At 38.0% G+C, this 15,409-nt stretch overlaps 1 protein-coding gene and 1 non-coding gene across 2 annotated transcripts in view; one reads left to right on the top strand and one right to left on the bottom strand.

The window, feature by feature from the left end:
- Positions 1-15,409, bottom strand: part of NCOA1 (nuclear receptor coactivator 1) — a 270,561-nt gene that overhangs the window by 146,379 nt on the left and 108,773 nt on the right. The window contains exon 4 of the mRNA XM_023732415.1: positions 1,303-1,427. The gene's annotated coding sequence lies outside the window, so the exon portion shown is untranslated. The remainder of the gene's footprint in view (positions 1-1,302; positions 1,428-15,409) is intronic.
- Positions 14,990-15,096, top strand: LOC111820824 (U6 spliceosomal RNA). The gene has a single exon (XR_002824335.1). It is a non-coding gene; the product is annotated as a U6 spliceosomal RNA (small nuclear RNA).

Below are 15,409 nucleotides of genomic sequence, written 5' to 3'. Positions count from 1 at the left end.
AGGACATTATGCTGAGTGAAATAAGTCAATCACAAAAGGACAAATATTGTATGAGACCTCTATTGTAAAAACACATGAAAAAGTTCACACACAAAATGTAACAATCTTTGTTGGTTACCAGGGATAGGAGGGGTAGGGGGGAAATACTAAACAGGCAATAGCTAAGCGGTATCTTGGGTGAAGGGTGAGGCAGTACACAATACAGGGGAAAGCAGCACAACTTGTACAAGGAAAGGTCGTGGAAGCTCCATAGATACATCCAAACTCCCTGAAGGACTGAATTGCTGGGGGGAGGGCTGTGGGGACCATGGTCTCAGGGAACATCTAGCTCAATTGGCGTAACACAGTTTATAAAGACAATGTTCTACATTCTACCTTGGTGAGTAGCGTCTAGGGTCTGAAAAGCCTGTGAGCAGCCATCTAAGATACTCCACTGGTCTCATCCCTTTGGGAGCGGGGGAGAGTGAAGGGAGCAGGATACAGGGAGAAGATTAGTCTGGAGGACTAGCCGTTCACAGCTGCCAAGGCCTCCACTGGACTGAGTCCAGTGTAGCTGGATAGTGCCCGGCTGCTACCACTGACTGCTCTGACTGGGATCACAGCAGAGGGTTCTGGATGGAGCTGGAGAAGGATGTAGAGCATAATTCTAACTCACAAAAAGGAAGACCAGATTTACTGGCCTGGAGGAGACTGGAGAAGCCCCGGGAGTATGGCCCCCAGATACCCTTTTAGCTCAGTGGTGAAGTTACCTCCGAGGGTTTGCTGTTCGGCCTGGGAGTGGACAGCCCCGTAAAACCAAATGGGACTAACGAGGTACAGGAGTCCAGTGACAAGGGCCAGAGAGCAGAAGGGGACAGGGAAGCTGGTGCTGGGGAACCCAAGGTTGAGTAAGGATATTGTTGATGTGTTGTGAGACTGTTAACCATTGTCATAGGGCAACATTTGTAGTAACTGTTGAATGGGAAACTGTTCTGTTCTGTAAGCCTTCATCTTAAGTGAGAATAACAGCACAATTCAAAGAGCGTAGTCAATGTCGCTGGGCTGTGCATGTAGAAATTTTTGAAATGGTGTATCTTTGGCTATGCGTATTTTCACCAAACAAAAAAAGAGGTTGAGAAGTTAGAGGGTTGATATGTTGTGGGGTTGTTGGCCAATGTTATAAAATAATGTGTGTACATGTGTTTCATGAGAGACTGTTCGTTTTGAAGCCTTCAACTGAAGTACAATAAAAAAAAATTAATTAAGAAAAAAAAAAAAAAAAACCGTGGGGGAGGGGAGGTTTAGTTGAGTAAAGAAACCAACCTTTTGGTTAGCAGCCGAGCTCTTAACCTCTGTGCCACCAGGGCTCCAAACTGACTAAAGAATCTTCAAATAGGATTTACGATGTTGAAGAATCTTGTTCCAGTTTGAAAAGCCAAATGGATTAGCTAGGATTGGAAAGACACACACAAAATCTCACAGTTCATAAATCTTAAGAATAGCATGAAAAATGAACACTGTAAAATGGGATTAGTCTTTAGTTCTTTGAAATGTAATAACACATTAAATCATAAAATCCTGATTTTGAAAGCATCTTAAGTATATATGAAAAGTGATTAAAATTTAAGTTCATTTAATACGTTCAGTTAATTTGCTGCAGCTTTTACACTTGCAGCTATGTTGTCTTACATTCCCAAATAATATAAAAATTCAGGATCTATGTTCAACAATGTGAAATATGACCATTAAATTAAAACATTAAAAAGACTACAAACTTAAGAATAATGGCTAAATCTCAATCAGACACTGCAAAATGGTAAATAAAACAAAAAGCTCAGTGTTTTTAAAAAAAGTTTTTTTTTGGCTTTGAACCTGTATTTAAATAAGGAGATTTCCAGTAGTCTGGGAATTTATATTTCATAACTCTGTGGGAGTGTGCTAAGGACCATTTTATAAAAACTTCTGTCAATATTACTGAATGACATTTTCTTCTATGGGTTAGTGATTAAAGAGAAAAACATTTCTTAAAATTAATTTAACTGATGATATTATTAAATGAATACAATCTCATCATTTCCCACAAGTATTCCTTATCAACTGGTAACACCTACATCCCATAGCAGGCACATAATAAATATCTGTTAAATAAATGAATGAAAAGCTCAAAGGCCTGAGATTCCTATATAGGTAGTCCCCAGATTATGAACAAGTTCCATTCCTAAATTTGTCTTTAAGTTGAATTTGTACGTAAGTGGAATAGCTAGGTACGATTCATATCTAACATCAGTTAGTGAAATGTTAGTCATCAGTTAGTCTTAGTATACAGTATACAGTACAGAGTGGACCTTTCTATGCATAAAAAACACTTCTATGTATTAAAGAAACACTTCCAGATACACTAAAACATCTTTAACATAAAACAGTAATTATAACAATAATGTTTTGATGCACATCGCAAAGTAGCACCCGTTTGTTATTATGAACCATTGTATGTACCTCGAATTTTTAATATAATAAAATTTACAGAGGTTGGTTCGTAAGTATGGCTTGTACAGAAGTCGAAAGTTCATAACCTGGGGACTGCCTGTAGTCTGAAATTTCATGACCTACCTTCTCTTAGAAGTCTACTTCAACAAGCACACTGCCAACGATGTTAAGTTTTTATGAAGACTAAGAGATTTTCCTTTGGGACTACAGGGGTCTCCGTATACACTCCCTCTAAGAGACTAAACAGCACCATATTAACACTTCATGAAATACCTGGAGCAAATTGTTAAGAGATCTCTATTGATCCATAAAAGCTTGTATTCAAACAAATACTTTGTCGTCAAGTTGATAGCTCAACAACCCCTGTCTACAGGTTGGAAGGCTAAAGAGGCCCTAAGAAATCAATCGAGATACCACAAGAGTTCCCTTGGGTACCCTGCTAATTTAACAAGGATTAAACTACAATATCCTTAGGTAAATCATTTAACTTCAGTTTTCCTCATCTGTAAAAACAGAGGCTGGCCCGCTCTAAGATTCTATGATTAAGTGATTCTAGAAAGTAAAACAAATTTACCTTAAATATTCCTTTAGAAGGTACAATGCTTCAAAGGTCCTATATAAAAATGGATTTTAACCCTGTTTGGGTGATGGATAGCTTTGAGACTCCAATAAAGCTACTAACACCCCTTATCAAAAGAATTTCCCCATGGACAAAATTTTGTATTTAATATCAGGAGAGCTTAATGACCCTCTGAAGTGGTCAATGGACCTTATGTTAGAAACTTCTGGTCTGTAAATTTAAATAGAATTCAATAAATTGGAGGAGTGTTAATAAGTTTGGGGAAAAAAAAAAAAGCAGTACTCTGTACCAAATTCCTTTTTTTTTTTTTAAACAAATAAGATTTATTTTACATTTCAAACAACAGTCAAGAGGAAGAAATGAGTTTTATCATTCTCAGGGACATGGTTTTAAACAACTGAAAAGCACTAACTTAGATAATTGAACTAACCTAGTAAATCAGGGTCACTATGGGTCAGAATCAACTCAGTGGCAATGAGTTTGGTTTGGTTTAGTAAATCAGGAGTCCCTAAGTGACACAAACAGTTAAGCGCTTAACAACTAGCCGAAGGGTTGGTAGTTTGAGCCCACCCACTCAGGAGACAAGCCTGAAGCTCAGCTTCCAAAAGGTCACACAGCTTGAAAACCCTATGGAGCAGTTCTATACTGCACACATGGGGTCACTGTGAGTCAGGATCGACTTGATGGCAACTAACAACAACAATAACAGTAAATCAGAGTTGCAGATGGGTGATAACCAAACTATTATGATGGTATCATGTCAATCTCAATTCTGATGAATCAACTGTTAACGAAAATGTTTATTTAGAATTTCCAATTTAAACAAATATTTGTTTAATTTCCCTCATGCAGACAATCCATTTGGAGATAGGACTTCAATAAAAATACAAAACTAAATAAGAAAAACTGAATTACTATGGCTTAAATTTCTGAAGGATTAAATACCAATCATGTATTTTAAAAGTTGAACAGTTTTGTCCCATTCCATCCGGGGCAAAGGAGAATGAAGAAAACCAAAGACACATGGCAAATGTTAGTCCAAAGGACTAATGGACCACAACTACCACAGCCTCCACCAGCCTAAGACCAGAACAACTAGATGGTGTCCAGCTACCACCATGACTGCTCTAACAAGGATCACAATAGAGGGTCCTAGACAGAGTGGGAGAAAAATGTAGAACAAAATTCAAATTCACACAAAAAAAAAAAAACAGACTGGTCTGACAGAGACTGGAGGAACTCCGAAACTATGGCCTCCAGACACCTTTTTAACTCAAAACTGAAGTCACTCCCAAAGTTCACCCTTCAGCCAATGATTAGACGTCTATAAAACAAACAGTAACACACGTGAAGAACGTGCTTCTTAGCTCAATCATGTAAATGAAATCAAATGGGTGACACCTGCCCAAAAGCAAGGCCTAGAAAGCAGGAAGAACAGGAAAATGAGACAAATGGAAACAGGGAACCTGCAATGGAGAAGGGGAGAGTGCTGACACATCACGGGGATTGCAACCAATGTCACAAAACAATTTGTGTATAGATTGTTGAATGAGAAACTAATTTGCTCTGTAAACTTTCACCTAAAGCATAATAAAAAAAAAAGTTTTATTGCATCCTAGTTTATAATTAAGATTGGTTAAGTCTGTTGAGCTATAACATGAACTTGGTCATTATTTATATTTCTAAGAAGATTTTCTGAAACTTTTTAAATGTAAAAGGAAAGAAAGTCGAGGGGCATAAATTATCACAAAGTGAGAAAGAAAAAACAATTACACAATTTTGTGGAGGTTAATTAAAAATAAGCAAATGATACTATTATTAAGGTTTTATAAATCATCTGCAGAATAAGCCAAAAGGATGCTAATATCTAATTTTCTCAGTCTGTTTCCAACATACTCTTTTGTGCAAGCTTCTCTTAGGATTTATCTTATCTAAAGTGGATCCCCAGAGAACCAGCAAGAAGAAATTCTGTGATTACTTTCTGATGCAATGAAGGGAGAAGCCTTTCCAGTACTGAATTTGATGAAAATAATGACTTTGTCCCAATTGTGATAGCAACAGTCCTGTCCGTAACACAAAAGTAAAATGGCTATAATTTCTGGAGTATTTCTTTTGTCTTTTTAGTTAAACTATACCTAATTTTCTTAAAGGAAGTTTTTTTCCATTAAGTTGCAAAATCATAAATTAAGCATTTTTATTATAAATTACAAATTACAGTTTGTTCAGTTCACAAAAGAAAGAACATTTAAACAACAAGCTTATATAACCTACTTACAGCAACATGGATTCTGAATTCTTCAATGTTCCACTTACAAATTACTTAAGGATTATGAATACAGCACTATGTTTACTTAAATAATTGCACATTTCTCTCATGTGAATAACATTATGAAAATGGACCACAAAATGAAGCAAATATCTGAATCTCAGTCCACAGCCAAGCTTATATAACCTAATTTATCTCCTAGATTCTTACTCTTACTTATTAGAAAATGGTACACTGCAAAGATCAGTAGCCGAGTTAAATTAAAATCTAGATTTAATGCTTCTTTTTTATTCAGCCATTTCTTTAGCTTTCTAAGTTCTACTTAGAGCTAAAGATATATTGAGTGAGAATTTACGGGGCTGACTTCACAGATGAATGGCTGTATGCATGACAACAGGCACTCAGAGTTAAAAAACCAAGGTTTTACCCTCATGACTTGCCACTAACCTGCTTTTGTGAAACAAGGCATATAACAATACTTGGGAACTCTGTTTTTGCCATCTGTAAAATAAGGACGCTGGAGTAGGTGATCTCCAAGGTCACTTCCATATTTATGTGAATATATGACTGACTAACAGCATAAGAGTAAGTATGAGAATGTGGACACAAATATGCATATAGGAATAGAAAATGGCAAAGAAATTTGAAAAAAAATTAATGCTTTGCCTTTACACCTTTCACAGTTTGAGCTTGGCGTTATAATAAAGAAAGGCCCAGAAGGTCCACTGTTCTTGTTGTTGTTGTTAGCTGCCATCAAGTTGATTCTGACTCATGGCAACCCCACGTATGCAGAGTACGACTGCTTCATAGGGTTTTCTTGGCTATAATCTTAACGAAAGCAGATCACCAGGACTTCTCTTCTGTAGTCCTGCTGGGTGGGTTTGAACTGCCAACCTTTAGCTTAGCAGTCAAGTACAAACCATTTGTGCTACCTAGAGACAGAAGACCCACTACTCTGACCCAAATCCCCAGCTCCCTCCTTTCATGCTGCCACTATTCTAGTGTTCATAAGGAGTATAACCTAAGAGTGTGCTTTCTGCCTAATACAACCATTCCCATGATTCAGCTACATTGGAGGCTGGTAAACTTTTCTGCAGAGAGACAGATAGTACATATTTTAGGTTTTACAGGCTAACTGTCACAACTACTCAACTCTGCCATGGTAGCATGAAAGCAACCACAAACTATACATAACCTAAGGGGCAGGATGGCTATGTTCTAATAAAATTTTATCTAGAAAGAAAGGCTGTCTTAGAGGAAGTAGAACCAGAATGCTCCTTAGAAATAAGGATGGCAAGACTTTGTCTTGCTTACTTTGGACATGTCATGAGGAGAGATCAATCACTGGAGAAGATCATCATGCTTGGTAAAGCAGAGGGTCAGTGAAAAAGAGGAAGACCCTCAATGAGATGAGTTGACGCAGTGGCTGCATTAATGGGCTCAAACACAGCAATGACTGTGAGGATGTCACAGGTCCAGGCAACATTTTGTTCTGTTATACATAAGGTCACTATGAGTTGCATCTGACTTGAAGGTACCTAACAACAACAAATGATAAGAGCTGGTCCTTGACGCTTCTTGATCTTGGCAAATATGCTCCTAGTACCACTGTATCAAGCTTTTAGTGCTACTTCATCTCTCTTCCCTCCCCCTCCCCCATTAATCCCAAACTACAACTTCACAATCTTACCCATCCTGAGCCCCAAATGTCAGCATTACAACCGCTCACCATTGACTCAGGGAAGGTAGTAAAGAAATAGAGACAAGAAAAAAGAGGATAGAGGGCAGGCTCAGGTGGGGGACAGGTGAGTGGTCATCTCCCTTTTCCTGAATCTAAAAAGCAGCCAGGTGCTACTTACTGTGAATTTAAATTAAAATGTTGTCTACTTTAATGGGAACAAAGAACATTTCATTTTATGCAAAGTGCTCCCTAATGAAAGAACTCAGTTATAACAGGTGAAAAAACACTGTAAGCTTTATTCTTATGCTTTTATCTAGATCACCCTGCCTCCAGCTGTGAAACTGACTGATGTTTTTAAAGCTCCCAAGGAGCCTCTACTAGTAACCATGGTAACTGCTTCAAAACAGTACAAAAAAGTAGGAGGAAACAGGAATTTGAGAAGAAAAACAGTTTTCTTGATTTTCATCAAATGAGGTTATAGTAACAAGAGATAGGCTGATGGCTGGGCAAAGGCCTGAAGATTATTCTATACAGAGCCTTCAGGGCACTTTATCTCTCAGCCCCAGGGGGTCTAGTACCTCAATGGATCACTTTACCTGATCCAGGAGTGATCCCTAAAAGCTAATTTAGTCATTTACACTGAACAATTTCTTATAAATGCAATTAGTATTTCTGCCAGGAGGTCAGTGAATTTGTTTTCCAGCAGAGAAGCTTAGTTGGATAAATCAAATTAAGAGCACAAGGTTGTTTAGTAAGTACACAAATCTGAGCTGAGAAGGTACCTAACTATAGTTTTAAAATAAAGCTGCCCAACTAATTTTACTCAACCTTTGTTGGTCAAAAAGTTTTCATCAAATGTTCTTCTTTTAAAGCCCTTCAGAGGGAGAATGAAGAAAAACAAAGACACAAGGAAAAGATCAGTCCAAGGACTAATGGACCACAACTACCACAGCCTCCACCAGACTGAGTCCAGCACAACTAGGTGGTGCCCAGCTATCACCACCGACTGCTCTGACAGGGATCACAATAGAGGGTCCTGGACAGCTGGGAAAAAATGTAGAACAAAATTCTAACTCACAAAAAAAAAAAACCAGACTTACTGGTTTGACAGAGACTAGAGAAACCCCAAGAATATGACCACCGGACACCCTTTTAGCTCAGTAATGACATCACTCCTGAGGTTCACCCTTCAGCCAAAGATTAGACGGGCCCATAAAACGAGACTAAATGGGCATACGAGCCCAGCGGCAAGGATCGAAAAGAAAGGAGGGGACAAGAAAGCTGGTAATAGGGAACCCAAGGTCAAGAAGGGGAGGGTGGTGACATGTTGTGCGGCTGGCAACCAATGTCACGGAACAATATGTGTACCAACTGTTTAATGAGAAGCTAGTTTGTTCTGCAAACCTTCATCTAAAGTACAATAAAAATAAAGTTAAAAAAAAAAACCCTTCAGCAACCCTTTCAGTTATTTAAATAATTCATTCATTTGACAGCTGAGAGTCTACCATGTTTTAGGCACTGTATAAGACACTGGGTATATCACAATAAAGAAAACAGCAAAACTCATGCCTTTATAAAACTTACAATCTAATGGAGAAGAGAGATATTAAATACATAATTCCAAATTGTGGTTAATGTGCCATGAAGAAAAAATAAAAGGTATTTACTAGGATATAAACTAAGGCTTCTTTGATATATAAAGAGACCTAACGCTGAGAGCTATTGATGCTGGATTACGGGTACCAAACTCATTGCCATCGAGTCAATTCTGACTCATGGTGACCCCACGTATTTCAGAGTAGAACTGTGTGTAGGGTTTTCAATGGCTATAATCTTATGGAAATAGATCACCATGCCTTTCTTCCACAGTGCCTGGGGTGGATTTGAACTGCCAACCTTTTGGTTAGCAGCTGAGAGCAAAGCATTTGTGCCATCCAGGAGCCCTGGATTATGGTTATATAGGAATTAATTACACTCTCCACTCCTGTATATGTTGGGAAATTTTCAAAATAAAAGTTAAAAAAATGAAGGAAATAATAAGACATACTAGAGCCCTAGGCTGAAAGACCTGAAAAGTAAGTAGGTGTTAAACAGGCAAACATGGCAGGGAAGAGTGTTCTCTGGGCCCAAGGAAGAGCAGAGGCATCCACCCAGAGGACAGGGAGCTTGGCACACTGAACGAATTAAAACAGATTAACAGATAGCCTGGCCTCTATAAACTTCTTTTTCTTTTAAACTCAAGCAAAAGCTAAAAAAAATTTTACATCCAAAAATTACAGATGAAAAATATTCCAAATAATAGTAATGGAAGCCAACCTTTATTGAGCCTTCACTAAGTGCCAGTATGCTAAGAGTTAATACGCTCTATATACATGCATCAGGACAATCTATAAGAAAGATACAATTATTCTTAGCTTGCAGAGGAGAAAACTGAGGCACATTAGGACTAATTGTGCCTTGGTCATTTCACAAAATGGAATAGAATAAGATGATATAAAGGTCTTTCTAGCTTTTAAACTTTATGTTTTGCTGATTACATTACTAATTTTTTTCCATGCCAGAAGTTTTACCTATAGTAATTTAGTCTGTATGGTATAATTTAGACAATTTCCTAAATTTCAACAATTCATTCACTCATTCAACAAATTATTCACTGGTCATCTTGGTGCCAGGTACTCTTCTAGGTGCTAGGAATATTGCAGTAAGCATAAGAGTTAACAATTTCTGCCTTCATGGTACTTACTATAATTTAGTAGGGGGAGACAGACAATAAATAAAACATGTAAGTAAACATTACAGTATATTAGAATATGATAAGTACTATGGAGAAAATAAATCAGGGAAGAAGTATAGGAATCGCTAATTCTCCCATGCCTATCATGAGCAGGAATTTGTTAGGCACTAAGGCAAACAAGGAGCCCTGGTAGTGCAGGGGTTAAGAGCCTGGCTGCTAACCAAAAGAATGGCAGTTCAAATCCACCAGCCGCTCCTTCAAAACCCTATGGGGCAGTTCTACTCCATCCTATAGGGTTGCTATGAGTCGGAATCGACTCAACAGCAAAGGATTTGGTTTGCTTAAGGCAAATAAAGACAAGCAACACCTAAGTCCCTGCCCTTGAGCTGATTCTACAAAAGAGAAAGAAGCCCCTGGGTGATACAAATGGTTAATATACCCAAGCTGCTAACCAAAAGGTTGGAGGTTTGAGTCCATCCAGAGGCAACTCAGAAGAAAGGCCTGGCAATCTACATCTGAAAAATCAGCCACTGAAAACCCTATAAAACACAGTTCTACTCTGACACACGTGGGGGTGCCATGAGTCAGAATTGACTTGTTTATTACAAAAGAGAAAAACAAAGTGCTATGGGAACACACAGGAAAAAGCCACAAGGCAGAAGGAATTAAGTTCCAAGCTGGAGTTTGCTCTCTTAAACATGAAAAAATTAAAAAGAACAGCCTAAAAAGAATGCAAGAGACCTATTTTTTGGGAGGAGAGGGGCTATTGATGAGATAATAAAAAGCTTTTATTTTCACAACTTGAGTCATGACATGCATTTGTTTTTTTTGTTTTTTGTTTTAGGGTTTTTTTTTTTAATATTTTCTTTTTTGTTGTTGATGGGAATATACACAGCACAACATACATCAATTCAACAATTTCTACATGTACAATTCAGTGACACTTATTATATTCTTCATGTTGTGCAACCGTTCTCTCCCTCCTTTTCAGAACTGTTCCTCCCGCATTAACATAAACTCACTGCCCCCTAAGTTTACTCTCTAATCTTTTGAGTTGCCCCTGAGAGATCTACATTTTAAAACTTCTATAAAACTTTACTGGATAAATATGTAAAGAAGATTTGAAAAAATAGAGACACAAACTATCTTCCTGTTTGGGAAAACTATTGTTAAGACAAAAACCAATCTCAAAGTTATAAGCTTAATACAAATGAAATAAAAAATACAATTTTTTTTAGAAATATATTCATATAAGAGTCTATACTATGGTTAAAAGGGTAAATGTATAAGAGAAGTCAAGGAAATTTTGAAAAAAAAAAGAGGAGAGACATACTCTAATGATTATGAAAACATTTATTAATATGCTTTTTTTCATTTGCATTTCCTTACACTGGCCTACCTACAATTCTATGAGTTACATCAATTTTCTTGGAAAAGATTAGGAATGAAAAGAGAAAGAAATAGCTAATATTCACCTTCTGAATTTAAAAAAGGATTTTACAACAAGATAAATCTTGAAAGCCTGGCTTTTTCCAAAGAAGGATTTTTTTAAACATCAATATTTTCTGACCAAGTCTAAAAGATTCATATTACAGAGTTTCTTCTATAGTAGAGAAGACATCCCTTCTGCTCATGACAGCTATAACAGGAGGCATGCTACCTAGGGTAAAAGATATGATCTAGAAAATGTGTAAATTAAAGTCCCAAACACACACATATACCCACCACCACGACCACTACCACCCTTACCACCACTACTAACAATAACCCCTGACCCCCCACCACATACACACATACACACACACCCAGCACAAGATGGGGTTAACCCAAACCCAAACCAAAGCCATTGATGTTGAGTCAATTCTGACTCACAGCAACCCTACAGGACAGAGTAGAACTGCCCCATAGAGTTTGCAAGGAGCAGCCAAATTTTTAACCACTGCACCACCAGGGTTTCCAAGCTGGGATTAGCCACATCAAAATACACGTGCAGGGACACAGTCAGGTTGAGAAAGGACCTGAGATTAGCTCCGGAGTCTCCCTTTTCTCCCATGTACGATGGAAGACATTAGGAAATTTCTCTGTGCTCTCAAGCAGTATAAGATAAATTAACATATGATGTGGAACAGAGAGTTTGCCAGGAGAGGTCAACTATGACAGAGGCAAAGTAACTCCATAGCAGAGGCCTAGAAGAGAGACCAATTGGCCAGGAAGCCAATGGGAAGCCCTAGCCAGACATCAGGTTACCAATGACACCAAAGAAGATGACCAATGCACCCTGAGAGCCAAGAGAACAGATTTCAACTTATTATCAGTTGCAAACTTCAGTCGCAGATATCTGTACAACACCCAAGGAGAGTTTTGATAGTACCTCAGTGGTCACAATTCCAAGGAGCAGCCCTGACCAGTTGAAAGGAGAGCAGGAAGAAACCAGAGGCTATAAGCTGATTAGAAGATAACACATGGACAGAGGATCCACCACAACAAAGTCACACAAGCCACATACACCCAGCCTGTATGCCTGGATTCCACCTTGGAAAGGTGTGAAGGAGGAGATGATATCTGAATGGCTCAGTATCCAAACAGAGACTGCAATACCCAAAGCAATGAATTTAAGTTACTAGATAGCACCTAGTTTACCAGACTGGAATAACTCTAGTGTTTTTCCTCCAGTTACTCAGTGGCCAAGGCTCATTAGAAGGAAGAGATGAGTTATAAAAAATAAGGAAGCTACATTTTCTTTGAGTAAGCTTGTAATCCTTCTACAGATATTATGATGATTATCTTATGTGAGAAGTCAATAGAAATACCTTCTGACACAGTGCAAAACATCACTTTAAAAGTAACAGTGGACTTTCAGTTCCAGATGGCATCTATCCTTCTCCCTAAGTCAGTCAGTAGAATCTGAGAATGTAGGCAGGCCACAGAACAAATGAGTAAAAAGCCACCAAAGATGGCCAGTACAACTCTGCTGGTAAATAGCAAATGCTGGCCACAGCATTTACTATGAGTCTAAAGTCTTTGTCAGAGGGCTTAAAGTGTGAACTTTGAGATGAAGATAATAAAAGCCTAGCGACAATCTCAATGGGCAGAGACCATGGAAAGGAAAAAAAGGAAGACAACTCAGAGCTACTCGGAACTCTTCTGCAGAAAAATTCCTTCCCTACAGCAGAAATTGAGGGTGAGGTCCCAGCTTATTAGCCTTTCCCTACAAATACATGATGAAGAAAAACAGAACTCTGCCTATATATACTTTTCCCCTCCCACACACCAGAGTAAGTGGGAAGCCGACCTGCAGAGTCCTGTGGTCAGTCATAATATTCAGTGGGGAAGATAACGAGTTGTAAAGGAGAATACTGTCCTTTACAAAGTTACACCAGTTACCAAGATTTCAAGGATTATCTTCAAACTACCAACATCAGAATCATCTTAGGTGTTAAGGTATCGCAACCTAGACTTTCTGAATCAGAATTTTGGGAGTGGGGCCAGGAATTTAAATTTTAACTGGGTCCCCAAGTGTTGACAACCACTGATTTAGACGTTCATTTGAAAATGTTGTTGAAAAGAATAGCAAGGAATCATAGCCACTTGATAAAAAACAACAGCACAAAAGAGAGGCAGTAAGGTGAAAAAGCAGAGGCACAATGACCCAAAGAAATAGAGTTAAGGAAAAAAAAAAAGTAATAAATATTGTTAACTTTAATTGGTATGTTTAGAGAAATTCAAAAGGCTAATATGTCCAAAAAACAAGAAAAATCTGTTCGTAAAATGCAGTAATCATGGAACAAGAAAGAACTTTTGGAAATTAAAAATAACAATTACTTTCAAAATAAAATAACCTGACTTTCAGCAAAGGACAAGATGGAGAAAGCCCATTAAGCCCATCTCAGCACTGATTACAACTAAAAACTCTGGATGGAATATTAAATGTAACCCACCTGACGACTCTGACAAGAACGCAATGGCAGGTGCACTGGCGAGGGAAGTCAGAGCAAAACTTCAAGAACAACCTAAGTCAAAACTTGAAGAACAACCAATATGCAGTGAATTTACTCTTAAAAACAAAAAATCTACCTTTATCTACGATTTTGATCAGAGGGTGGGCAGAGTCCCAGAATTATGCAGCAGGAATTGACAGCAGGAATTGACAGGAGAACTCCGAGACACACCTCCTCCTTCTGGTGGAGGGAACCTGCGAGCTAGAAGGAGGGAGTGGAAGAGAGAAGTCCCAGTTCCTTCTCTTTTTTTCCTCTCGTTTTTTATTCCTCTGTTGGCCATGCCCCAAAGCCAGCCCAAAAAATAACGCTTTACTGCCCAGATGGGGCACTTAAAAGCCTAAGAGAAAATTCATCCCTCAGCCCCTCAGGGCCAGAGTAGTATGAAGAGGATCAGAGGAAATCCTCACTACTATGTATTTTTCTCCCTTACTGCTTCAACCCAAGAGGACCCCAACTGGGCATAACTGCACAAGGGGGAGGGATGGGAGGACCTAAGACTGAAAGAAAAAAACCACAACTTTCTAGAGAGAACACCTGGGAAAAGGTACTCCTGGGAAGCAGAGTATGAGGAAAGTCCCTAAGAGGAGAGTCACAGAGAAGAGGATCTCCTAATTCCACCAAGATACACATGTGTAGAACATACATAAGCATAGCAAAGGCTGGAAGAACTGAACTACAATAGAAATACCAGTGACCAGCTAGAAAGATGTAGTAACACCAAGATGCTAATTCTCTCCCAAATGACTCTTTAACTCAATGCAATTCTAATCCAAATCTCTATGTTTATTTTTTTACTTGATGAATATATTCTAAAGTTACTCTGTAAAAAATTAATACCAAAGAATAAACAAGACAAACATTTTGAAATACTAACAAGAAGAGACTTTAAAGCTATAATAGCATTAAAACACTACAATAATTATGCAGACAGAATTACATCAAAGGAACAGTAGTACAGACACATAAACACGTGTATGTGGGAATTTTATATATGATAAAGGCAGACTTTGAAATCAGTGGGTAAAAAAATAAAACATTCATAAAATGCTATTGGGACTAATGATTTTAGGAGAAAAAAGTTAGATTTCTACATAATACCACACATAAAAATTCCAAAAGATTAAATAGCTAAACAAAAAATATTCAAAGAAGAAAGTCCAACAGCTAATGAACATATGATAAAAAGAAATCAAATAACTGCAAATTAAATAACATCTTTTTTTAATCTTTCAGATTCTCATTATGTTAAAAAAATATATGTGATGTGCTTGCTTCGGCAGCACATATACTAAAATTGGAATGATACAGAGAAGATTAGCATGGCCCCTGCACAAGGATGACACGCAAATTGGTGAAGCGTTCCATACTTTTCTACAAGAAAATCCAATACCTCTACAACAAAGAGGCAAATAATCCTATTAAAAAATGGGCAGAGGAAATGGACACTTCACCAAAGAAGACATTCAAATGGCCAACAGACACAAGAGGAAATGCTCATGATCACTAGCCATTAGAGAAATGCAAATTAAAACCACAATGACATACCATCTCACCCCCGGCATTACTGGCACGAATCAAAAACACTGGAAATAACAAGTGTTGGAGGGGCTGCGGGGAGATCGGAACACTTATGCACTGCTGGTGGGAATGCAAATGATACAACCATTTTGGAAAATGATATGGC

The sequence above is a fragment of the Trichechus manatus genome, unplaced genomic scaffold (genome assembly GCF_000243295.1).
Source record: "Trichechus manatus latirostris isolate Lorelei unplaced genomic scaffold, TriManLat1.0 scaffold00052, whole genome shotgun sequence".
Classification (NCBI taxonomy): domain Eukaryota; kingdom Metazoa; phylum Chordata; class Mammalia; order Sirenia; family Trichechidae; genus Trichechus; species Trichechus manatus.
This window is presented reverse-complemented; position numbering and strand designations above follow the sequence as displayed.